Source organism: Erythrolamprus reginae, chromosome 1, assembly GCF_031021105.1.
Source record: "Erythrolamprus reginae isolate rEryReg1 chromosome 1, rEryReg1.hap1, whole genome shotgun sequence".
In the NCBI taxonomy this organism is placed as follows: Eukaryota; Metazoa; Chordata; class Lepidosauria; order Squamata; family Dipsadidae; genus Erythrolamprus; species Erythrolamprus reginae.
The window spans coordinates 144,785,288-144,808,530 of NC_091950.1; the positions used below are offsets into that span (position 1 = coordinate 144,785,288).

The window sequence follows — 23,243 nt, forward strand, 5'->3', positions numbered from 1 at the left end:
TTCCCTAAACCATGTTACACCAACACTCCGCAGTCTGCATTGGTTGCTGATCAGTTTCCGGTCACAATTCAAAGTGTTGGTTATGACCTATAAAGCCGTTCATGGCATCGGACCAGAATATCTTCGGGACCGCTTTCTACCACACAAATCCCAGCGACCAGTTAGGTCCCACAGAGTTGGCCTTCTTCGGATCCCGTTGACTAAATAATGTTGTTTGGTGGGACCCAGGGGAAGAGCCTTCTCTCTGGCGGCCCCGACCCTCTGGAACCAACTCCCCCCAGAGATCAGAATTGCCCCCACCCTCCTCACCTTTCGTAAGCTCCTTAAAACCCACCTCTGTCGTCAGGCATGGGGGAACTAAGGTATTTCCTTCCCACTAGGCCTATACAATTTATGCATGGTATGTTTGTGTGTATGTTTGGTTTTTTAAAATAAGGGTTTTTAAAATTATTTTAAATATTAGATTTGTTACATGTTGTTTCATTGTTGTTGTTAGCCGCCCCGAGTTTACAGATAGGGGCGGCATACAAATCAAATCAAATCAAATCAAATCAAATCAAATCAAATCAAATCAAATCAAATCAAATCAAATCAAATCAAATAAATAAATAAATAAATAAATAAACAAATAAACAAATAAACAAATAAACAAATAAATAAACAAATAGATAAATAAATAAATAATAAACAAACAAACAAACAAACATTGCCTGGAGAAGTGGTTCTCCTTATGATTGGAGTATCAGTGGGATGGGTAGATGACTGCTGTAAGAAATACAAGATACACATTTTCTTGCCCTCTGCCTGCCTAAGACTTGCATCCCAAAGCGAACCAGCAGTAGAAGAATGTGGAACTTACCCCTGCATTAACCCTCCCCACCTCTGAAATTTATTTATTTGTTGCAGTATATATCTCTTTGCAATAATCTCATCTGCATTGCCTGTCAATCAATTTGTATGCTGCAATAATGTGAACAATGAAAACCTAATTAAAATGTCTGTGCTAGGCATTATGCCAGATAGGCAAATGGTTTTTTAAATAATATCTAAAACATTATTATGGTTAAAAGAGCTGTTGTGATCCAGGATTTCAGGATCAAGAAATGTAATCTACAGTATAGCATATATAACACTTTGTTAAATTCTTCTGTATCTGATGCTCTTGTGCTGTGCTTTTGTGAATTAAAGACACATGCCTGACTTTGGGAACACAACTGCTAAATATCACTGAACACCATCATTATGGAAATTGTTTTGAAATTGTTTGCCAATAATAAACTACTCTATGTACCATTCTTCAAGCAAAGAAAATAGATACATATACAGAAAGCCAAGGTACTGTACGTTAATTTCTACCAAATATTTGATCAATCCATGAGACAGTAATTAACATAAGCTATAGAAACCCCATTAGTCATAATGGGTCCTTCACTGGAGTACAATATGTTTCTCTCTGTTCAACCCATGCTGTATCCATTAAGGAAACAACCAATTTCAGAACACTCTAAAGCATTTGCAAGGGGAAAAAAGCCAGGTAAAATCTGTAATTGCCCACACGTCAACAATATTAATGAAAATGTTGTCAATGGCAATGAAAATACAGCTTAGCTTTATGATATTGTGTCGAGATTTTATTGGTTTGGCTTTGATGCTGCTAGCTCCAGATGAAGGATTTTTCTAGCCAATTATACTCAATTCATTATAGAGTGTGTATATGTATATGAGAAACACAATTGTATATACGTAGTGTTTTCAGCCTTTCCTCTCCTTTTCTTTCTTATTCCATTTGCTATTTTTTTCCTGTAGTTTTATAAATAAAGCCTTAACTCTCCCACCTTCCCCCCTCATTACAAAAAAATAAATTTATAACTACCAAAGCTAAGCTGCACAAACCAGGGTGACTATTAGATGGTAGCCAGATAAGAAAGGACATAACTCTTTGCTGTCACTTAGTGGCTGGGTTTATTTTGCTGGTGGTAGTATACTAATAGTAATACTTGTTGCCGTTGTTATTATCCTGATTCTTACTACACAGGATAAAAGGGGGGAAAGTAAAGAAAAAAGAGACAAAGTACATATAAACATTAAAAGTTTTAAAACCAAGCGTTAAACATTGACCAAAAAGTAGTGGTGATTGATCCATCTTTTCTCTACCATGATAATATTTATTTATTTTATTTATTTATCGTATTTATATGCTGCTCATTCCAAAGCGGACTCAGAGCGGCTAACAAATGAGATAAATACAATAGTACTAAAATACAAATAAAATCAGTAATATAATAACAATAAAATAATATCCTAAAAAGAACCATACACACACAGCAGTCAATCTAATTCCAAGCCTGCCAGAAAAGCCAGGCCTTAACAGTTTTCTGGAAGACTGGTAGGGAGGAAAATCTCTGGAGGCAATTGATTCCATAGGGTTGGAGCCACCACAGAGAAGGCTCTTCCCTGAGGTCCCGCCAACCGACATTGCTTGGTGGATGGAACTTGGAGAAGACCGACTCTGTGGGCCCTTATTGGCTGTAATGAGGTAATAGGGGCAGTTTGTAAGTAGACAATAAATATATGTCACCAAGCCAAGAGGAGTGTGGTAACTTGTGGTTGGGACCAATGTGCAGGAGGTTAACAAGTCTGCATTCGAAATCCAAGATCTGCCATGGGGCCAGGATGAACACTTAACCTTCCCTCCAGTTCCTGCTTGGAACATGAAAGAAGTCTTCAACTGGGCAAGGGTGATGTCACTGGCTAACCTGGTCCTGGAAGTGTCTAGATCAGTGAAGGGCTACAAAATTTTTTACTACCACACTGTGGGCGTGGTTTATTTTGTGGGTGTGGCTTGCCAGCCATGTGACCAGGCGAGAGTGGCTTGGTGATCATGTGACCAGGGTGTGTGTGGCTTAAAGGTCATGTGACTGGCTTAAAGGTGGCTAATTTGACGTCACTCATGTCAAGGGTTTGGGTTAGGGTTAGGATGCCTGGCCTCTCCTCGCCTCAAAGAGATACGATTTCTCTATCTATTTACTATTACTGAACATCCAAAATATACTCTTTAATTCTATGTATATGTGCCATATGTGTACATACATATTATACACAGGCACACAAAAATATACATTATCTACTATATAAACTGTATGTGTACACACGCACGCACAGGTCTTCTAAAATTATACACATTCAACTTCATTTACTGCGATAGGAAAAACATGCCCAGAAGGGGGGAAAAAGAAAAATCAAAATATTTCTACCGGTTCTGCGTACCTGACCATACCCATAGAAGCCCATCACTGGATACAGGGCTCTTAAAAGAAAAAACAAATGCCATCTTGCCTTCAGGAGCTCAAGGTACCATACATAGTGTTCCCTCCTCCTATTTTTCCCACAAGAACCACCTTGTGAGGTTGATTGAGACAAGAACAAACTCTGATTGTCTTGATCTAAATTACAGCTATCATATGATAATTAGAATTTTAACTTTTCTGAATTTTGGCTTTATCGTTTGGCATATATTTTGATTTCTATTTCTCTGTGGAATTCAAATGATCAAATCCAAAACCATTAGGGATACAATATAAAAGATATTATGTGATCCCTCTGACATTGTGGCAGAAGCTTGGTTCTTATTTTAGTTATTACATTAGTATTTCTAGCCTTATGCTCTGTGAAACAATTGCAACATACTCTGAAATAAGTACTACCATATATTGATTCTTATTCTTATTCACAATATGAATGAGCCTCCCAGAGGCAAATAGCCAGTAAACCGTTATTTAATTTCATAGTCTGATAAGTATGTTAATATTTTGGAACAGCTTATTTCCTATTAAAATTTTAAACTACAGTATTTGAATTATTGCTAAAACTATTTGAATTGTTTAAAACTGTAGAAAGGCAATATATGGCATTTAGTTATTTTGATTTCACAATATCTTGTGAATATATGTGAATATTTTGAAAAAATTAGCAACATCTACAACTCCGGAATGACTATTGACATTTATTTTAGACAATCCTAAATCAACATTATTTTTCTACTGATGATTAAACAATATCATTTATTTGTAAAAAATTTGGAACAAAGCATTAGAATACCCCACAGTAAAATACCAATGCTTGAAGATCTTAAACCATATTTGTGTTTGTTATGATTTTAAGATGAGTATAACTGAATAGCAAAGATATGTTCATTGGACATTTCTATGAGCAATTCAAAAGCAAGTAAAAATGCTGCAAAAAAATGCCACATGTGCCCAATTTATGTCCACAATACTGTCTGGAAATAAACAAAAATGTGACGTGGTTGGTAACTAATTTTAAACATGCCTGGGATAAACATATATCCATCCTAAAGATAAAATACAGGAAATAGTATAAGGACAGACTAGATGGATCATGAGGTCTTTTTCTGTCATCGATCTTCTATGTTTCTATGTTTCTATATGTTTATTTGCCCCTCTGTGCCCCCCCCTACAGACTTTGATGGCAGGATGTCAGCAAGGCAGCAAGCCAAGAATGGCAGAACTGACACATATATACATAAAGATATGCACATCTGTCCAGAACATATGTATTTATGTTAGTATGTATGCTTATACACACATGCCCTTTGATGTGGCATTTACTTTTATAACATTTATCTTTCTTCTGAAAAGCATGAATTCTAGTCCAGTTTTAGGGATGAAGCCAGTTGCGTGATCTTTGGCCAGACAGTTTTAGTCTACGAAGCAAGCAATAGCAAAACTACACATACACATGCAAACAAACACACATAAAAATTTGGAATAAACCATTTAAAATATTTACAGCTATAACTAATTTTTTTCTTGGTTTAACATTCCAAAATGCTTGCAAGAATTCAAGCACCAAACACATTAACTTGTGTCATTGTTATTCATACTTGACCACTTTAGGATATTTTATTTATTTTATTTATTTTATTTATTTTATTTATTTTATTTATTTTATTTATTTTATTTATTTTATTTATTTTATTTATTTTATTTATTTTATTTATTTTATTTATTTTATTTATTTTATTTATTTTATTTATTTTATTTATTTATTTTATTTATTTATTTAATTTAATTTAATTTGTTTGTTTGTTTGTTTGTCCATATTGAGGGGAATAGGCATGAAGTATTACATATAAGGAAAAGATATGAAAATAGAAGAGAAGATATATGAAAGGGAGAAAAGATATATGACATATGGGATAAGGGGAAACAAATTGGACAGGGGACGAAAGGCACACTAGTGCACTTATGCACGCCCCTTACTGACCTCTTAAGAACCTGGCGAGGTCAATCATGGATAGTCTAAGGGAGAAATGTTGGGGGTTGGGGGTTGACACTACTGAGTCAGGTAATGAGTTCCACGCTTCAACAACTCGATTGCTAAAGTCATATTTTTTACACTCGAGCTTGGAGCGATTAATATTGAGTTTGAATTTGTTGCGTGCTCTTGTGTTGTTGCGGTTGAAGCTGAAGTAGTCATTGACAGGCAGGACGTTGCAGCATATGATTTTGTGGGCAATACTTAGATCGTGTTTTAGGCGTCGTAGTTCTAAGCTTTCTAGGCCTAGGATTGATAGTCTGTTTTCATAGGGCATTCCGTTTCGAGTGGAGGAGTGAAGGGCTCTTCTGGTGAAATATCTTTGGACGTTTTCTAGGGTGTTGATGTCCAAGATGTGGTATGGGTTCCAGACAGGTGAACTGTATTCAAGGATGGGTCTGGCAAATGTTTTGTAGGCTCTGGTGAGTAGTGTGAGATTGCCGGAGCAGAAGCTGCATAGGATCAGGTTAACAACTCTAGAAGCCTTTTTGGTGATGTTGTTGCAGTGGGCTTTAGACTTCAACTCCCAGAATTCCCCAGCCCAACAGGCTGGCTGAGGAATTCTTGGAGTTGAAATGAGTCCATCTTAAAGTTGCCAAATTTGAAAACACTGGCTTATATGAAGTACATAAGATTTACTCCAATTGATTGGGTAACTACCGATTCATGAAGTTACTGCACCACATCAATAAATGTGGGTTTAAAGCATTTGTGATACTGATAAAAGACAAAGACATAGCAACGATCTGTTTACGCATCTCTTTCAAGCCTAGATGGTCCCAAGTCTGGCCAAAGGGTTCAATATCACACTGAATATAAGAGAGCAAAAGGATCTTTGATACCTCCACGAGGAGAAAAAAAATTCCATTTGTATTATTATTATTATTATTATTATTATTATTATTATTAATTAGATTTGTATGCCGCCCCTCTCCGTAGACTCAGGGCGGCTCACAACAATAACAAGAACAATGTAAGAACAAATCTAATAATTTAAAAAATGCTAAAAAACCCATTATTAAAAGCAAACACACACACAAACATACCATGTATAAACTGTATAGGCCCGGGGGAGATGTGTCCGTTCCCCCATGCCTGACGGCAGAGATGGGTCTTAAGAACTTTACGAAAGACAAGAAGGGTGGGGGCAGTTCTAATCCCCGGGGGGAGCTGGTTCCAGAGGGTCGGGGCTGCCACAGAGAAGGCTCTTCTCCTGGGTCCCGCCAAACGACATTGTTTAGTCGACGGGACCCGGAGAAGGCCAACTCTGTGGGACCTAACCAGTCGCTGGGATTCTTGCGGCAGAAGGCGGTCCCGGAGATATTCTGGTCCGATGCCATGAAGGGCTTTATAGGTCAACCAATGCAGACTGCGGAGTGTTGGTGTAACATGGGCATACCTTGGGAAGCTCATGATGTCTCTCGCAACTGCATTCTGCACGATCTGAAGTTTCTGAACACTTTTCAAAGGTAGCCCCTTGTAGAGAGCATTGCAGTAGTTGAACCTCAAGGTGATGAGGGCATGAGTGACTGTGATCAGTGAGTCCCGGTCCAGATAGGGCTGCAACTGGTGCACCAGGCGAACCTGGGCAAACGCCCCCTTCGCCACAGCTGAAAGATGTTTCTCTAATGTGAGTTGTGGACCCTCTCTGAGGGGGTCAATAATCCCCCCCCCCAGGGTTATGGACGGACAGATGGAATTGTCCCTGGGAGGCAGAACCCACAGCCACTCCGTCTTATCCGGGTTGAGTTTGAGTCTGTTGACACCCATCCAGACCCCAACAGCCTCCAGGCACCAGCACATCACTTCCACTGCTTCGTTGACTGGACATGGGGTATATCCCTGCATAATACAAATTCCATTTGTATTATGCAGGGATAAGAATAGAAGATTGTCAGTGTGATGGGTGGGTGAAAAAAAAATCAAGCATATTGGAAGGAGGTGCTTGACAGTGTAAAAAAAAAAATCACAGCATGCTACTTTATCCCTAATGTACCATTAAGATTACTTTTTGGATGTACAGGCAAAACAGGAAATTGTGCCTAATTTGATTATAGTGGCAAGAATAGAAGAGGCCTCTACATGGAAAAATTCATGTGGACCATTAATATGATTTGCCTAAAGAGTTTACAGTTTACACAATAAAATGGACATGATTAAGTTTAAAATTCTGTTTCCAGAAAGGCAAATAAAAAAAAAAACTCCTGTAAAAAAATTATTTGCATATTCCTAAAATGTACGTTTTAGTTCTGAAAGAACAGAAATCTATTGGGGAAAAAAGTTCATTTTTTAAAGACAAAAAGAATGCCAGAAAAACACTTCCTTTAATTCTCTCCTAACAACCAATAAAGAAAAGCCCCTGTGTTTCTTCCCAGAACAGATGTTAACAAAGGTTCATGGTACTCAGCACCCTGAAAGCTTTTACTCTGGGACAAGTTACTTTTAATATTTAGCCTTTTGCTTTAAGGAGTCTTTCAAATTTTATTTTTATTTTGTTTGTTTGTTTGTCAATAATATTTAAATACGTGATACTAGTAAAAGTCTAAAATATAAAAGAAAAAGCATTAGAAGTAATAATATTCATACACAGGCAACAAGTAAAAATGAAGAAACAGTAGGGACAGGGGACAGAAGGCACACTGGTGCACTTAGGCATACCCCTTACTGACCTCTTAGGAATTGGGAGAGGTCAATAGTGGAGAGTCTAAGGGTAAAGTTTTGGGGGTTAGGAGAAGACACTACAGAATCAGGTAATGAGTTCCATGCATCAACTACTCAGTTACTGAAGTCGTATTTCCTACAGTCAAGTTTGGAGTGGTTTACATTAAGTTTGTATCTGTTGTGTGCTCGTGTGTTGTTATGGTTGAAGGTGAAGTAGTCATTGGCTGGGAGAGCGTTGTAGCATATGATTATATGGGCTAGGCTTAGGTCGTGTTTAATAACCATGTTTAAGTTTCTAAGCCAAGGATTGTAGGTCAGTGGTTCAAATCTCATCATCGGCTCAAGGTTGACTCAGCCTTCCAAGGTTGACTCGGAGGTGGGTAAAATGAGGACCCAGATTGTGGGGGCAATATGTTAAAAAATAAAAGTGCTGTTGCTAACATGTTGTAAGCCACCCTAAATCTAAGGAGAAGCGTGGCATAAAAAATTGAATAAATAAATAAACAAATTGTAAGTCTTGTTTCGTAGGGTATTCGGTTGCAAGTGGAGGAGTGAAGGGCTCTTCTGGTAAAGTATCTCTGGACATTTTCTAGAGTGTTTATGTCTGAAATGCAGTCCGGACTGATGAGCTGTAATTACTGGATTCATTTTCCTCCAGAATTTCTCCACTGTTATAGCAGTCAAAAAGGTGCAGTTTGGCAACCTTGCAAAACTGAAGCGCCACATGGTTTTGAACAGGCTATTTGCTCCGTTTGCCGGAACTGTTGTCATTTGAACATGTGATTTTGGAACTTTGAAATTTATATGTAACTGTGTAATGAACATTAATAATGAACCGATATCAATCCTTCTCGTCTGTTTCATAATCTTGGGAAAAAGGTTAAGCTTGGATTCCCTTAATTATACAAGCAGTATAAAGTAGGTTAAACTTTACACTGTCATCTTAGGTTCTGAGTTCAAAAGGGTCACTGCTCTTCTCCATGTGTGCATGCACAGTTACCACCATCTCTCCTGCATAAACAACTATACAGACACTATGGTGCAACTAAACCACTGAGCTGTGTAACTAGTGCCATGCCATCATCACAGTTTTCAGTGGGAACTGATAGGTAAAGGAGAAAAGAACAGAATAACAGAGTTGGAAGGGATCTTGGAGGTCTTCTAGTCCAAACCCCTGCTCAAGCAGGAGACCTTAGTTTCAAACAAATGACTGCCCAATCTCTTCTTAAAAACCTCCAGTGATGGAGCAACCACAACTTCAGAAGGCAAAATGTTTCATTGATTATTATTTTCACTGTCAGGAAATTTCTCCTTAGCTCTATGTTGCTTCTCTCCTTGGTTAATTTCCAACCATTGCTTCTTGTTCCGCCTTTTCTTTGTGGCAGCACCTTACATTTTGGAACACTGCATTCATGTCACCCAGCTCTTCTTTTCATTAAATTAGACATAACCAATGCCTGCTGCAACTGTTCTTCAAGTATTTTAGGCTTTAGTCCCCTAATCAGTTTTGTTGCCTTTCTCTGCACTCTTCCTAATGTTTCAATGTCTTTTTTATATCATGGCAACCAAAGCTGGATGCAGTATTTCAAGGGTGGTCTTACCAAGGCATTATAAAGTAGTAGTATTATTTGTTCTACCCTCAGGTGCTTTGGAGAATAGTTTGACTCCCTCTTCTTTGTGGCAACCCCTGAGATATTGTCTCCCCTACTCCTTCTTTTCATTAAACTAGACATACCTAGTTCCTGCAACCGTTCTTATATTTTAGCCGCCAGTCTCCTAATCATCTTTGTTGCTCTTCTCTGTACTCTTTCTAAAGTCTCAACATCCTGTTTTGCATCGTGGGAACCAAAACTGAATGCAGAATTCCAAGTGTAGCCTTACTAAATACCACTTACTAATACCACTAAAGTGGTATTAACATCTTCTTTTCTTTAGAGTAGCCCAGGGGTAGGCAAAGTTGGCTCTTCTAGGACATGTGGATTTCAACTTCCAGAATTCCTGAGCTCAGGGAATCTGGGAATTGAAGTCCAAAAGTCATAGAAGAGCCAATTTTGCCTATCCCTGAACAAGCTAATACAAATCCCACAGCCGTTCTTCATATGTTTTAGTCTCCAGACCTTTGATCATCTTAGTTGCTCTTGTCTGAACTTTTTTCAGTCTCAACATCTTTCTGATATTACGGTGACCATTGGTTACAGAATTCCACGTGTGGTCTTATTAGGGTTTTATAAAACGGTACTAATACTTCATGTGATCTTGATTCTATGCCTCTGTTTATACAAATCAGGATTGTATTGGTTTTTTGGGCTGCAGCGCCACACTGCTGGCTCATATTCAAGGGATCATCCACTAGGATTCCAAGGTCCTTCTCACAGTTACTGTTTTTGAGCCAGGTCTCATCTAACCTGTACATACCTTTGATTTTTCCTGCCTAAATGTAAATATGCTCATAGTCGTTTTGATAAGATATGGGTAAATATAGATGCTCACTTTTCCCAGCCTTAAAAAGTCACCGAAGATTATTTCTCTCAAGCAGAAGTGATTTAGCAAGATAATGTTACCAACACCCACCTGGTTCCACTGCCTGTGCTTTCCACTTTGACTTGTTCAAATTCAAATTAAAACTATTTGGGGGAAAAACAACCTCAGATTTGTTGAGTGAACATTGCACCTCTGCTCCTATGGCCAGGTGTCAGGTCACATCAGGTTTCCACCATATTTCAACTCCCAGAGTTTCTGGGAATCAAGCCAAGTTAAGACACAGTTAATGGTTCATTTCATCAAAAATAAAAGAATATCCACCGTGACAGAGATGTCTCTTAAGGTAACTCTGTAAAAGCTGACTTCCGTGACATGGGGGCTGCTCTCTCCTTCTTTTGCCTAATCTGAATTTCAAGTGCGTAGTCATTATCTATGGGTATTATGAAGGGTATAATCTTGCCCCGTCAAAAGTGCAGATAAAATATATTCTTTAAAATATTAGTGGGGCAATCAATAGTGAGGCAATAGATGGGTAAATGGGTGATATTCGGCAACTCTAAAATGAAAGCGAATACCGTGTTTCCCAGAAAATAAGACACTGTCTTATATTAATTTTTGCTCCAAAAGTTGTGCTACGTCTTATTTTTGGGGGGTGCCTTATATTTCTCAAATAAGACAAATTCACAGGCAGAAAAGCTGACACCCCCCAAAGAAAGTGTACCGTACAGTTGGGTACCTGTCAGTATGACACACACACACACAAACGACGGCACTTATATGGTACAACAGGATACTCCCGCTATTGCAGCTTCCGGCCACCAGAGGAACTATAGTCTACGAACTGTAGTGGAGACTGTAATGGTGGTGAGACAGCAGCAGACTGTATCTGCTGTACTGGACGGTACAAAGCGATGGAAGGGGCCAGCAGGGGACGCCACATTATTACGGTACCACTATGAACAGCTTTGAATGGTACCGTATGTTTTTCCACCATACCGTATGTAAACTTGACTATGCCTTATTTTCGGGGGGTGCCTTATATTAGCAAATTCTGCAAAACCTCTGACATGCCTTACTTTCGGGGTACGTCTTATTTTCGGGGAAACAGGGTATGTATACAGTACAGGTAGAGATGTAAATCTACAAGCAGATAAAAAACAAATATTAAATTTAACTTGAAAGAATTATGGTGTTACCATGTTTTTCTTTCATGGAAAGGGAAAGCCTCTAACATCATAATGTACAATAAGAGTGGTTTTAAAAGCCTTTTTATTTATCATCTCTGTGGCAAAGTAATAGACATTTCTGCTTTTTAAAATAATAATATGACAGCTTCAAGCATTTGAAACAAATTCTTTCTGGGGGAAAATATTTCAGCAATAATTCAAGGATTAATTAAAAACAAAACAGAAATTATGTCATAGAACAGTGGTTCTCAACCTTTCTAATGCTGTGACCTCTTAACACAGTTCTTCGTGTTGTGGTGACCCCCAACCATAAGTCTAGCACCAATTCTCCCAACAGAGCTTCAAGCTCTCTACATGGGGCTACCTTTGAAAAGTGTTCGGAAACTTCAGATCATGCAGAATGCAGTTGTGAGAGCAATCAAATATGCCCATGTTACACCAACACTCCACAGTCTGCATTGGTTGCCGATCAGTTTCCAGTCACAATTCAAAGTGTTGGTTATGACCTATAAAGCCCTTCATGGCACCAGACCAGATTATCTCGGGGACCGCCTTCTGCTGCATGAATCCCAGCGACTAGTTAGGTCCCACAGAATGGGTCTTCTCTGGGTCTCATCAACTAAACAATGTCTCTTGGCGGTACCCAGGGGAAGAGCCTTCTCTGTGGCGGCCCCGGCCCTCTGGAACCAACTACCCCCAGAGATTGCCTTTCATAAGCTGCTTAAAACCCACCTCTGCCGCCAGGCATGGGGGAATTGAGATACTCTTTCCCCTAGGCCTCTACAATTTTATGCATGGTATATGTGTATGTATATTCAGTTTTTATAATAATGAATTTTTAACTGTTTTTAGTATTGGATTATTATTATATGTGTTTCATTACTGTTGTTAGCTTCCCCGAGTCTGCGGAGAGGGGCGGCATATAAATCCAATAAATGAATGAATGAATGAATGAATGAATGAATGAATGAATGAATGAATGAATGAATAAGCTGATTGGCAGGAAGGTCAGAGGGACACCCCCACTGTAAACGCCTGATTGGCTGAATTGTAAAAATATGTCCCAAGGTGCCAGAATAGAAGCTTTAGTTCCTAACACCGTGGGAAATTTGTCTTTTCCCATGGTCTTAGGCGACCCCTGTGAAATGGTCATTTGAACCCCCAGGTTGAGAAGCACTGTCATAGAAGAAGATCCACCACAAAGGATATAATGGGAGTACAGTATATCTATTATGACCTTGCTCAATCAGTCACTCAGTGCTAGGATCAGAACTGTACTGGATATATGCACAGTTAGACTGTCGAAAGTCAGTTGCTTGTAGGTGACAATAAAGAAGCAATGCCTGGTCCATGCTTGGAGCCCTCTGTCTGGAAGAAGACTTGCTGAAGCCTGGATCCAAACCATGAGTCCACTTCTGATTGTAAGTAATAGCTTGGTAGGTCACTTACATAGTCAGATTTATTCCTGATTTGCTCCACCTGCAAAATTAATCAGGAAATTAAGTGGTAAAATGGATCCTTTCCAAATATTTTGACTACAAGTTATTTCCCTGTACAATCAAGCTGTGTGATAAAATAATGACTTCATTTTTCTGCACAATTTTCTCCAGAGAGATCTGGAAGTAATTTAAAGTCAGAACTCCTTCCCCTTCCTTTTTTAAGGGTAAAAAACCCCCACCCTGCTTTCTGGTTCTAGTGGGTCACATACCCTCAGATTATGCCTGCAAACCCCAAAGTTTCTTTCAGGATTTTCCATTTATTCATCTCTCTCTACTTGTTCTTGTATTTCAGGTTAAAATGTGATGTCTTACCAATTGGCACCCACGTTAACTCATGCTGTTCTTGTGAATGAAAATTAAGGTATTTCAGCACTGAAAAAACAATTTCAGTCACTGATTTCTTAACAGTGTCTTCAACAACTAAATTTTGCTTCCCCTATAAGGAAAGACCAACCAGTTTCTTGGATGCTTAGCAATTCACTTAGTTGTATGACTTATGGGTTTCATCTTCCCCCATCCTGAGGGCATGGCTCTTCATAGCTATACTGTTACAAAAGCTAGTTGAAGAACCTTCAAAAGGACCTTGATCATCTAGCTGAATGGTCTAACAACTGGCAACTTCAAATCTCAACCAACAAATGCTGTCTTACACATTGGTAAAAAGAATCAGAATATTAAATACATACTTGGAAGAAATGAACTCGCAGCTGACCCTCACTTTGTCAAAGACCTTGGAGTACTCATATCGAATGACCTAGGTGCTAGAGCCCACTGTAACAGCAGTGCCAAAAAAGCTGTTGTAAATCTAATCTTATGTAGCTTCTTCTCTAGAAACACTGAAATGCTAACCAGAGCATACAAAACATTCATCAGACCAATTCTTGAATACAGCTCACCTGTATGGAACCCTCATTGCATAACAGACATTAATACAATTGAAAGAGTCCAGAAATATTTCATAGGAAGAGTCCTTCACTCCTCTCGAAACAAAGTACCTTATTTCTCCAGACTTCAAATACCGCTATTAGACAATTTACAACTATGTCACCTCCGAATTGATATTCATATGTATTAACTGATGTTCATAAAACCATACACCATAATGTCCTTCCTGTTAATGACTACACCTTCAACAATAACAACAAAAGAGCATGTAATAGATACAAACTAAATGTAAATCGCTCCAAACTAAACTGCAGAAAATATGACTTCAGCAATAGAGTGGTCAATGCCTGGAACTCACTACCTGACTCTGTTGTTTCTTCCCCTAACCCCCAAATCTTCAACCTTACATTATCTACAGTCAACCTCTCCCCTTTTCTAAGGGGTCTGTAAGAGGCATGCATAAGTGCACCGTTGTGTCTACCGTCCCTACTGTCTTTTTATCCTTTCAATCACTACTTTCTACTTATCAGGCCACCACAGTAGAAAAAGCGAAGGATGGTTGAAATTCAGAAAGAGACTTCTCAAGCAGGCTTCGTTTGCAGTTTATACCTATAGGAGCTGTTCTGTCGGGCTCTCTGGTAGAATCCTCCCAAAAATTCACAGGTACAAATTTCAGACACACACACGTTTGAAAATTCAAAACAATGTTCTTTATAATGAAAATTCACTTAAACCAAGCCCTCTTTTGGTATAGCAAAGAGCACTCGTCTCCAAACAAACTGGTAATTTATACAAGTCCCTTATCAGTTCTGTGATACTTAGCTTGCAGCTGTGAGGCAATTCAAAGTCCTTCTTTCACAAAGTGAAATACATTTTGCTCTGGTTTAGTTTCAAAGCAGGGAAAAAATCAGCACACAAAAGGTCAAAGTCAGTAAAGCAGTCATGAAACACACCGATCAGATAATCCTCCACAATGGCCAAACCCACAGGCTGCTAATTACCACAGCCCCACCCAACCACAGGTGGCCACATTTTCTTGATAATAATCTCTCAGTTGTTGTTGCCTATGCATCGCCCTCCGCATGCGTGGCTGTATCATTAATTCTTGTTCTGAATCCAAGGAGGAGCTAGATAATTGATCTCCTTCTGAGCTGTCTGCCACACTCTCCTCCTCCCTGTCACTCATGTCTTCTTGGTCAGAGGATCCTTCATCAGCAGATTCCACCGGGCGGGGGGTAAAACAGGCCTGCAGCATGTGGATGTCTCCCCCACATCCACAGTCCTTGGGGCAGGAGCAGGGGCAGAGCTAACCACAATAGGAGCTAAGCAGCTTAAAGCCTCCAGCAGGTGGCAATCATGGAAAGAAGAGTCTTGTTTCCTATGTGCAAACCAGTTGGAAATGAAACTGGTTTAAGAAATCTTTTTCGGAATGTCAACCTCTTCCTCCATAGTGGCCTCAACCCAGTGCTGTACAAACGGCAGTTAATGCATAGAAGTGACTTGCTATTTCCTTCTTCCATTTCTACAATTGTTTTATTTTCTGGGTTAAGCCTGCAGCCCTGTGGTTTCTTAGTAGTCACCCAAATATTAGTAATAGTAACCTGACCTGCCTAGATTTTTTTTTCAAGGTCAGCCAAGGTGAGCTAGGTGCTGTCACGTCTCCTAGTATGCAAAGCCAAATCTTTATGGCTAGAAAAATAGTACATATTCAGAATTAAGCAGGCTTGTCTTGTTCTTTCCCTTTTTTTCTATGACTAAACCTCAAGAGGAACTATTATTGCTGTTGGTAACCTAGGGAGCATATTTTAAATTTATTTATTTTATTTATTTATTCGATTTTTATGCCGCCCTTCTCCTTAGATTCAGGGCGGCTTACAACATGTTAGCAATAGCACTTCTTTTTAACAGAACCAGCCTATTGCCCCCACAATCCGGGTTCTCATTTTACCCACCTCGGAAGGATGGAAGGCTGAGTCAACCCTGAGCCAGTGATGAGATTTGAACTGCTGACTTACAGATCTACAGTCAGCTTCAGTGGCCTGCAATACAGCACTCTACCTGCTGTGCCACTCCGGCTCTTGTGATTGTTCCCATTGTCCTCGGAAGTATTGCAGACCTAGAATCTACAACTCAATTCTCCTGCATTTATACGTCAGACCTCTGTTTCCAGAAATCTGCCTTTTCTAGGTTTGTTTCCATTTGTTTCGTTCCTTTGATAAACTGTAGCACACGGACCAATGAAAAAATCTTACTCATTCTGTTTCCCCGCAAAGGAAGAGTGACAGATCACTCCTGCAAAAAGATATTAGCAAAGAGATGTCATTGTTCGATCGCAGCCATTCCCGTTGCATGAAAAGAACTATTAAAGTACAGTGATACCTTGTCTTACAAACTTAATTGGTTCCGGGACGAGGTTCTTAAGGTGAAAAGTTTGTAAGATGAAACAATGTTTCCCATAGGAATCAATGGAAAAGTGATTAATGCGTGCAAGCCCAAAATTCACCCCTTTTGCCAGCCGAAGTGTCAGTTTTTGCACTGCTGGAATTTCCCTGAGGCTCCCCTCCATGGGAAACCCCACCTCCGGACTTCTGTGTTTTTGCAATGCTGCAGGGGAATCCCAGCAGCAGAATCCCAGCATCGCAAAAACGAGTGCTTCGCTGGCAACGGAAGTCTGGAGGTGGGGTTTCCCGGCGAAGGGAGCATCAGTGAAATCACAGCATTGCAAAAACACTGAAGTCCTCGAATCCCCACCTCCGGACCTCTGTGTTTTTGAGATGCTGTGATTTCACTGAGGCTCCCCTCACTGGGAGTCTCCGTTGCCAGCGAAGCACCCAATTTTGCGCTTCTGGGATTCCCCTGCAGCATCACAAAAACATGGAAGTCTGGAGGTGGGGTTTCCCATGGAGGGGAGCCTCAGAGGAATCCCAGCAGCGCAAAAACGGTGGTGGTGGGTTTGTAAGGTGAAAATAGTTTGTAAGAAGAGGCAAAAAAATCTTAAACCCCGGGTTTGTATCTTGAAAAGTTTGTATGACGAGGCGTTTGTAAGACGAGGTATCACTGTACTTTAAAAAAAATAAGCCAGGAAAAATGGTCTTTTAAACGGATTAGGTTTCTATTTGGGTAAATACGATGATTTTTTTCAATTGCACAACTCTTTATGACCTGCACAATTTTAAATCTCGACTGTTCCCAAGAACGGGTGACCATGTGGCCTTCTATGGATAGCTTCTTTTTGGGGCATAGTGTCAACAACTGATAGTCCAAACTGGAAACTTCATTTTAAAACTCCAAAAGTTAGTCAATATTATTATAATATTACTACAAACATCGCTATATATAAGAGGTTGCAAGCTCATAGGAGGAAGTCTATCAATCCAGTAACAACAAGACAAATAGTTTGGGTAAGTTTACTAGAGTCTGAAAAATCCTTAAAAAAACTTTACTAAGTGTTGTGGTTAGCTCTGGCCAGGCTCCTGCCCCAAGGACTGTGGATGTGGGGGAGACATCCACATGCTGCAGGCCTGTTTTGCCCCCCCCCCCGGTGGAATCTGCTGATGAAGGCTCCTCTGACCAAGAAGACATGAGTGACAGGGAGGAGAAGAGTGGGGCAGACAGCTCAGAAGGAGATCAATTATCTAACTCCTCCTTGGATTCGGAACAAGAGTTAATGATACAGCCACGCATGAGGAGAGCGATGCATAGGCAACAACAACTGAGAGATTATTATCAAAGAAAATGAGGCCACCTGTGGTTGGGTGGGGCTGTGGTAATTAGTGAGGCTGCTATAAAGAGCAGCCTGCGGGTTTGGCCATTGTGGAGGATTATCTGATCGTTGTGTTTCGTGACTGCTTTACTGACTTTGACCTTTTGTGTGCTGATTTCCCCCCGCTTTGAAACTAAACCAGAGCAAAGTGTGTTTCTTTGTGAAAGAAGAAGGACTGTGAATTGCCTCACAGCTGCAAGCTAAGTATCACAGAACTGATAAGGGACTTGTACAAATTACCAGTTTGTTTGGAGACGAGTGCTCTTTGCTATACCAAAAGAGGGCTTGGTTTAAGTGAATTTTCATTATAAAGAACATTGTTTTGAATTTTCAAACGTGGGTGTCTGAAATTTGTACCTGTGCATTTTTGGGAGGATGCTACCAGAGAGCCCGACAGAACACTAAGTAGAGAAATTGGTCAAGAGACCTTTTAAAAATAAAGGTAATGGTTCCCCTTGCTCATATGTGCTAGTCGTTCCCGAGTGGTGCTCATCTCCATTTCAAAGCCAAAGAGCAGGGGAGAACACAGTGGGGTAGTGAAAATGGAGCTCCACCCTAGAGCACCCAATTTGCACTGAAAGATGTTGAAAGTAAATGCAGGGTGTCCTGCATAAGCCACGCCCACAGTGTGGTAGTAAAAAATTTGATAGTCCTTCACTGCCGAAGAGCCAGCGTTGTCCAAAGATGTCTCTATGGTCATATGGCCAGCATGACTAAACGCCGAAGGTGCACAGAACACTATCACATTCCTACCAAAGGTGTTCCTTATTTTTCTACTTACAGTTTTACATGCTTTCAAACTACTAGATTGGCAGAAGCTAGGACAAATAACAGGAGCTCAGTCCATTACGTGGCACTAGGGAGTCAAACTGTGAAATGCCAGCCTTTCTGATCGACAAACTCAGCGTTTTAGCCACTGAGTCACCGCATCCCTCAAGAGACCTTTTAAGGGATGTCAAAATCAGCATAAGAGGAGGAAAAATATTGTCATTCACAGGGTATCAGTGCTACTGCCTCTCACCACCAGATGTCACATTTACTCCCATGAAAACTTAATAACTGGCTTTATTGAAGAAATTCTGAAAATTGTAAAAGTTAGAAGGTAACCCTATAATTTGTCTGCATCAACATATTCATGGAAACAGTTCATAAAATCATTGCAAATTATTTTCAATTGATGCAGTTTAATAACTTCTTCTTGTTGGAGATAAAAAATATATAGGTATACTGATGCTTTCATTGAAATACGTCTTATTGAACTCTACTAAGTGGACCTGAGATTTTATTTATTTATTTATTTTATTTATTTATTTTGTCCAATACACAATAATACACAATGAAGGTAGAGGATATAGTAAAGAAGAAATACAAGATATAGAGAGACTATAGGACAGGGGACGGAAGGCACTCTAGTGCGCTTATGTATGCCCCTTACTGGCCTCTTAGGAATCTGGAGAGGTTCAACCGTGGATAGTCTAAGGGTAAAATGTTGGGGGTTAGGGGACGATACTACAGAGTCCGGTAATGAGTTCCACGCTTCAACAACCCGATTACTAAAGTCATATTATTTACAGTCAAGTTTGGAGCGGTTAATATTAAGCTTGAAATGTTGTGTGCTCTTGTGTTGTTGTGGATGAAGCTGTGATACCCTCATTTTATTTTATTTTGTATTGATACCCTCATCTTTAAAGTTTCTCTTCTTTGATTGATTGATTGAATTATTCATTATATATGCCATATGCAAAGCCATAGATTATATTTTCATCTGAATACCTTCACTTACCTGGAATAATTGCTGGGCTGGGTCCAAATAAAAAAAGAAAGTAGAAAGGCGTGATGGTGACAAATTGTCAAAAGGCAACTTATGAAGTCATATTCCCAGAATCACAGCAGTGAGATAGGCGGAATATACATTAAATAAATAAAATAAATAAATACATGGTCACAGCTATCCCATGCTCTCCCCCACTCCTCATGCATGCACTGGCAACCCCCCCAGCCCGCTTTGGTGCAGGCCTTCCTGAAGCCTCTTGGGACCAAAAACGGGCAGGGAGTTACTGTACCCCCCACACCCTGATTTTAGTTTCATGAGGCTTCAGGGAGGCCTAATAGCACTAAAACGGTGAAGGGCAATCCCCAGTCTTCTCAATTTATTTCCCCAGTGCATGCTAGTTTTCCCCTGGATTCCTCCCTCCTGTATCTTCTGTGATCTGTCCCAATTTCTTTCCCCATCGCAGAACATGGCAAGGCCCTTCCCCGGCTTATGTTCGACAGAGACCCGAAGACCAGCTGGAGAGTGGGGCATGTGAGCATGCAAAATGGAGTGGGTTGGGCTGTTCTGCCGGTGTGTTTCAACTGCCCATAATTACAGGGTAATTAGTGCAGGAAGACACACGCCACACGATAAAAGGAAAACCCAAAAGTTTTTATAAACAGAAAAGCAGAAAAAGCTCCCTTTTTAAATGTCAAAGGCATTTTCTGGTACACACAAGGCACAGGTTAAATGCAGTCCAATTGCTCACCCAATAACTGGGAAATTGAGTCCAATTCTAAAGTCCAGAGAGTCCACACACACAATCCTGAACAGCAAAAAACCACGATCTTGACAAAACAATGAATCAGATAAAATGCCGTGAGGCTAAAACACCAGGCTGCACTTTTATCTGTAGCACTAATTGCAGCAGCCCCACCCATCCACAGGTGGTCTGATTTTCTCTTGTAATAATCCTTCAGTTGTTGTCTCCTATGCATCACTCTATGCATGCGTGGATGTGTCCTTAATTCTTCTTCAGAATCCAGGGATGATACAGATGATTGATCTCCTCCTGGGCTGTCTGCCGAAGTCCCCTCTTCCCTGTCACTCATGCTTCCTTGGTCAGAGGAGACAGATTCTACTGGAAGCAAAACAGGCCTGCGGCATATGGATGTCTCCCCCACATCCACCTCCACATTGCTTGGGGCAGGAGCTGGGCCAGAGCTAACCACAACATAGGCGATGGCAGGCATGCCTGCAGAGAGGTCTTTGTGTGCCACCTGCCATAGGTTCGTCATCATGGGTCCAGGGGTGGGCAGCAGGCAGGATGGGGTGGAACACAGTTCCACCAGTGGAAATGAAGCTGTGTGCTCAGCTCTAGCTGACTATCCCCCCTCCCATCCTCCTCCTCCTCGGAAAGCGGCAGGGAGACCAGCACCAGCAGGAGTTGCAGGGGGCCCATTTCCTCCCCCCTCTTTTCTCAACAGCTGATCAGTCCCCATTCGCCTAGCTACCCAGCCTGAGGCAGGGAGTGACCCAGGAAGGAGAACGTGTGAAACGTGAATCAAATTGTCACCCCAGAGAGCAACATTGGTGAGGTTGTAAGTCGAGGATTTAACAGTTCACTTGAACGATGATGATTGTTCAAGCCACTCCCACCTGGTCACATGGCCGGGAAGCCACTCCTACCCAGTCACATGACCATCAAGCCACATCTACAAAATAAGCCATACTCACAGTGTAGCAGTAAAAAGTTCGGCTGCCCGTTACTGCATGGGTCTATAGATATTGTTTGTGTTAATGTGGCTATTGAGGGCTAATTTGTCTCTCAGACATCTTTTGGTTGATTTCAGATTTAGAAGTCATAAAGTGCAGACCTCTATAAGTAATTTTGTTGCAAAAATTCAGAAAGCCACTAAGAAATGACTGCCAAGTAGAAAATGAAGCCGTTTTTGTACTGAATTCAAAACTCACTCTTTGCACCTCTTTCTCATAGGGCCATATATTCAAAGTGTCCCATTTGTTTGTGCGAAGAAAGATTTTCGATCTCTTCCTTATAACTGCAGTGGTCCAGTTCAGTGGTCGGATTGCTGACTTTTGAGCTTGTCAGTTTTAATTCTCACACAAGATGCATATTTTTCTCTCCCCTTTCAAGGACAATGTAATACGATTTGAAGTAATAACCTATGAACTCGGTTTCTGGTCACAATTCAAAGTGTTGGTAATGACCTTAGAAGCCCTACATGGCATTGGACCAGAATACATCCGGAACTGCCTTCTACCACATGAATCCCAGCGGCCGATAAGGTCCCACAGAGTTGGCCTTCTCCGGGTCCCGTCAACCAAACAATGTCATTTGGCGGGCCCCAGGGGAAGAGTCTTCTCTGTGGCGGCCCTGGCCCTCTGGAATCAACTGTCCCCGGAGATTAGAACTGCCCCCACCCTCCTTGTCTTTCGCAAATTACTCAAGACCCACATTTATCACCAGGCATGGGGAAACTGAGACATCCTCCCCTAGGCTTTTATATTTTATGTTTGGTATGTATGTGTTGTATGGTTTTAAATTGTTGGGGTTTTATATATGTTTTATTTTAATATTAGATTTGTCTCACTGTTATATTGTTTTTGTATTACTGTTGTGAGCCGCCCCGAGTTTTCAGAGAGGGCCGGCATACAAATCTAATAAATAATAATAATAATAATAATAATAATAATAATAATAATAATAATAGCAAATTTACTTGATTCCAACTGGGATCATGACACAATAGGGATGTATGTTAATGCTTCTCTCCAAGTGCAGGACACAGTCTTTCTGGGCCAAAGTGGTGGATGGATAATCCATTCTTTTAAAATGTAATTAAAATTAAATGCAATGATATGATTAACTTGTTGGCACTTTCCTCCTTCTGTCCCATCAAAAACTGCCATTTGATAAGGCATTTGGAACGCCTTGTTGAAAGTTACCAAGGGCCATTTGTACCTCTTCAGATTATTCACTCTTATTCTAAGCCAAAGTGAAGCTGGGTGATTTCACACCATTTAATAAAATCGGGCATTTTTATTTTACTTCCGGCTTTGAAAGTGAGAAGTTGAGAGTCAAATGCCGCAATCTCAGTCTTCCCTTCCTACAGACACACTCGCACAGAATGTGCCTCATTAGATCTGGTGTGAAAATTGCCCTCTAAATGGCCGCGATTTGGCATTGCCTGTGAACAATAAGAGGGCAGATGGCGAAGGACGAAGAGTGGCGATGAAACAATAGTGGCTAATTCAAGGTTGTTTCCTGGCCTGCTTTATGCTCTCCGCACATTCTTGGCCGTGGGCCCATCCTAGGCCTTGTCCCCTGCTGGGAATCAGAACCAGGTCAGCTGGTTTCCAGGATAAGAGAGTCCACGAGACAAAGGCAGATGGAAGGAGGCGCCAACCTCAGACCTTGCCCCAGACTGAACTTTGCGATCCGGAATCCAATGCAACATGAGTCACCACCCCCTCATTCTCTTCCCCCAACCCACAAAGAGCAAGCAGGGCCCCAAGAGAAAAGAGCATGGAACAAGTTGGACAACGTTCAATGGTATCTTCTGCATCCCAGCCTTACTGCCCTCTCAACCCCTATTTCACCCTCAGTTTCTGCCGTCTGCCATTTATTCTTAGCCCCGTAACAGTGACTAATGTGT

General features: G+C 40.6%; 1 long non-coding RNA gene across 2 annotated transcripts; it reads left to right on the forward strand.

The window, feature by feature from the left end:
* Window positions 1–1,274: 1,274 nt before the first annotated feature.
* LOC139159253 (uncharacterized) lies at window positions 1,275–21,766 on the forward strand. Of its 2 annotated transcripts, none has more exons than XR_011557804.1 (3): window positions 1,275–1,335; window positions 13,458–13,526; window positions 21,722–21,766. It is a non-coding gene; the product is annotated as an uncharacterized lncRNA (long non-coding RNA). The 2 variants fall into 2 exon arrangements; XR_011557803.1 differs by lacking the exon at window positions 1,275–1,335 and adding an exon at window positions 13,005–13,087.
* The last annotated feature ends 1,477 nt before the right edge of the window (window positions 21,767–23,243 follow it).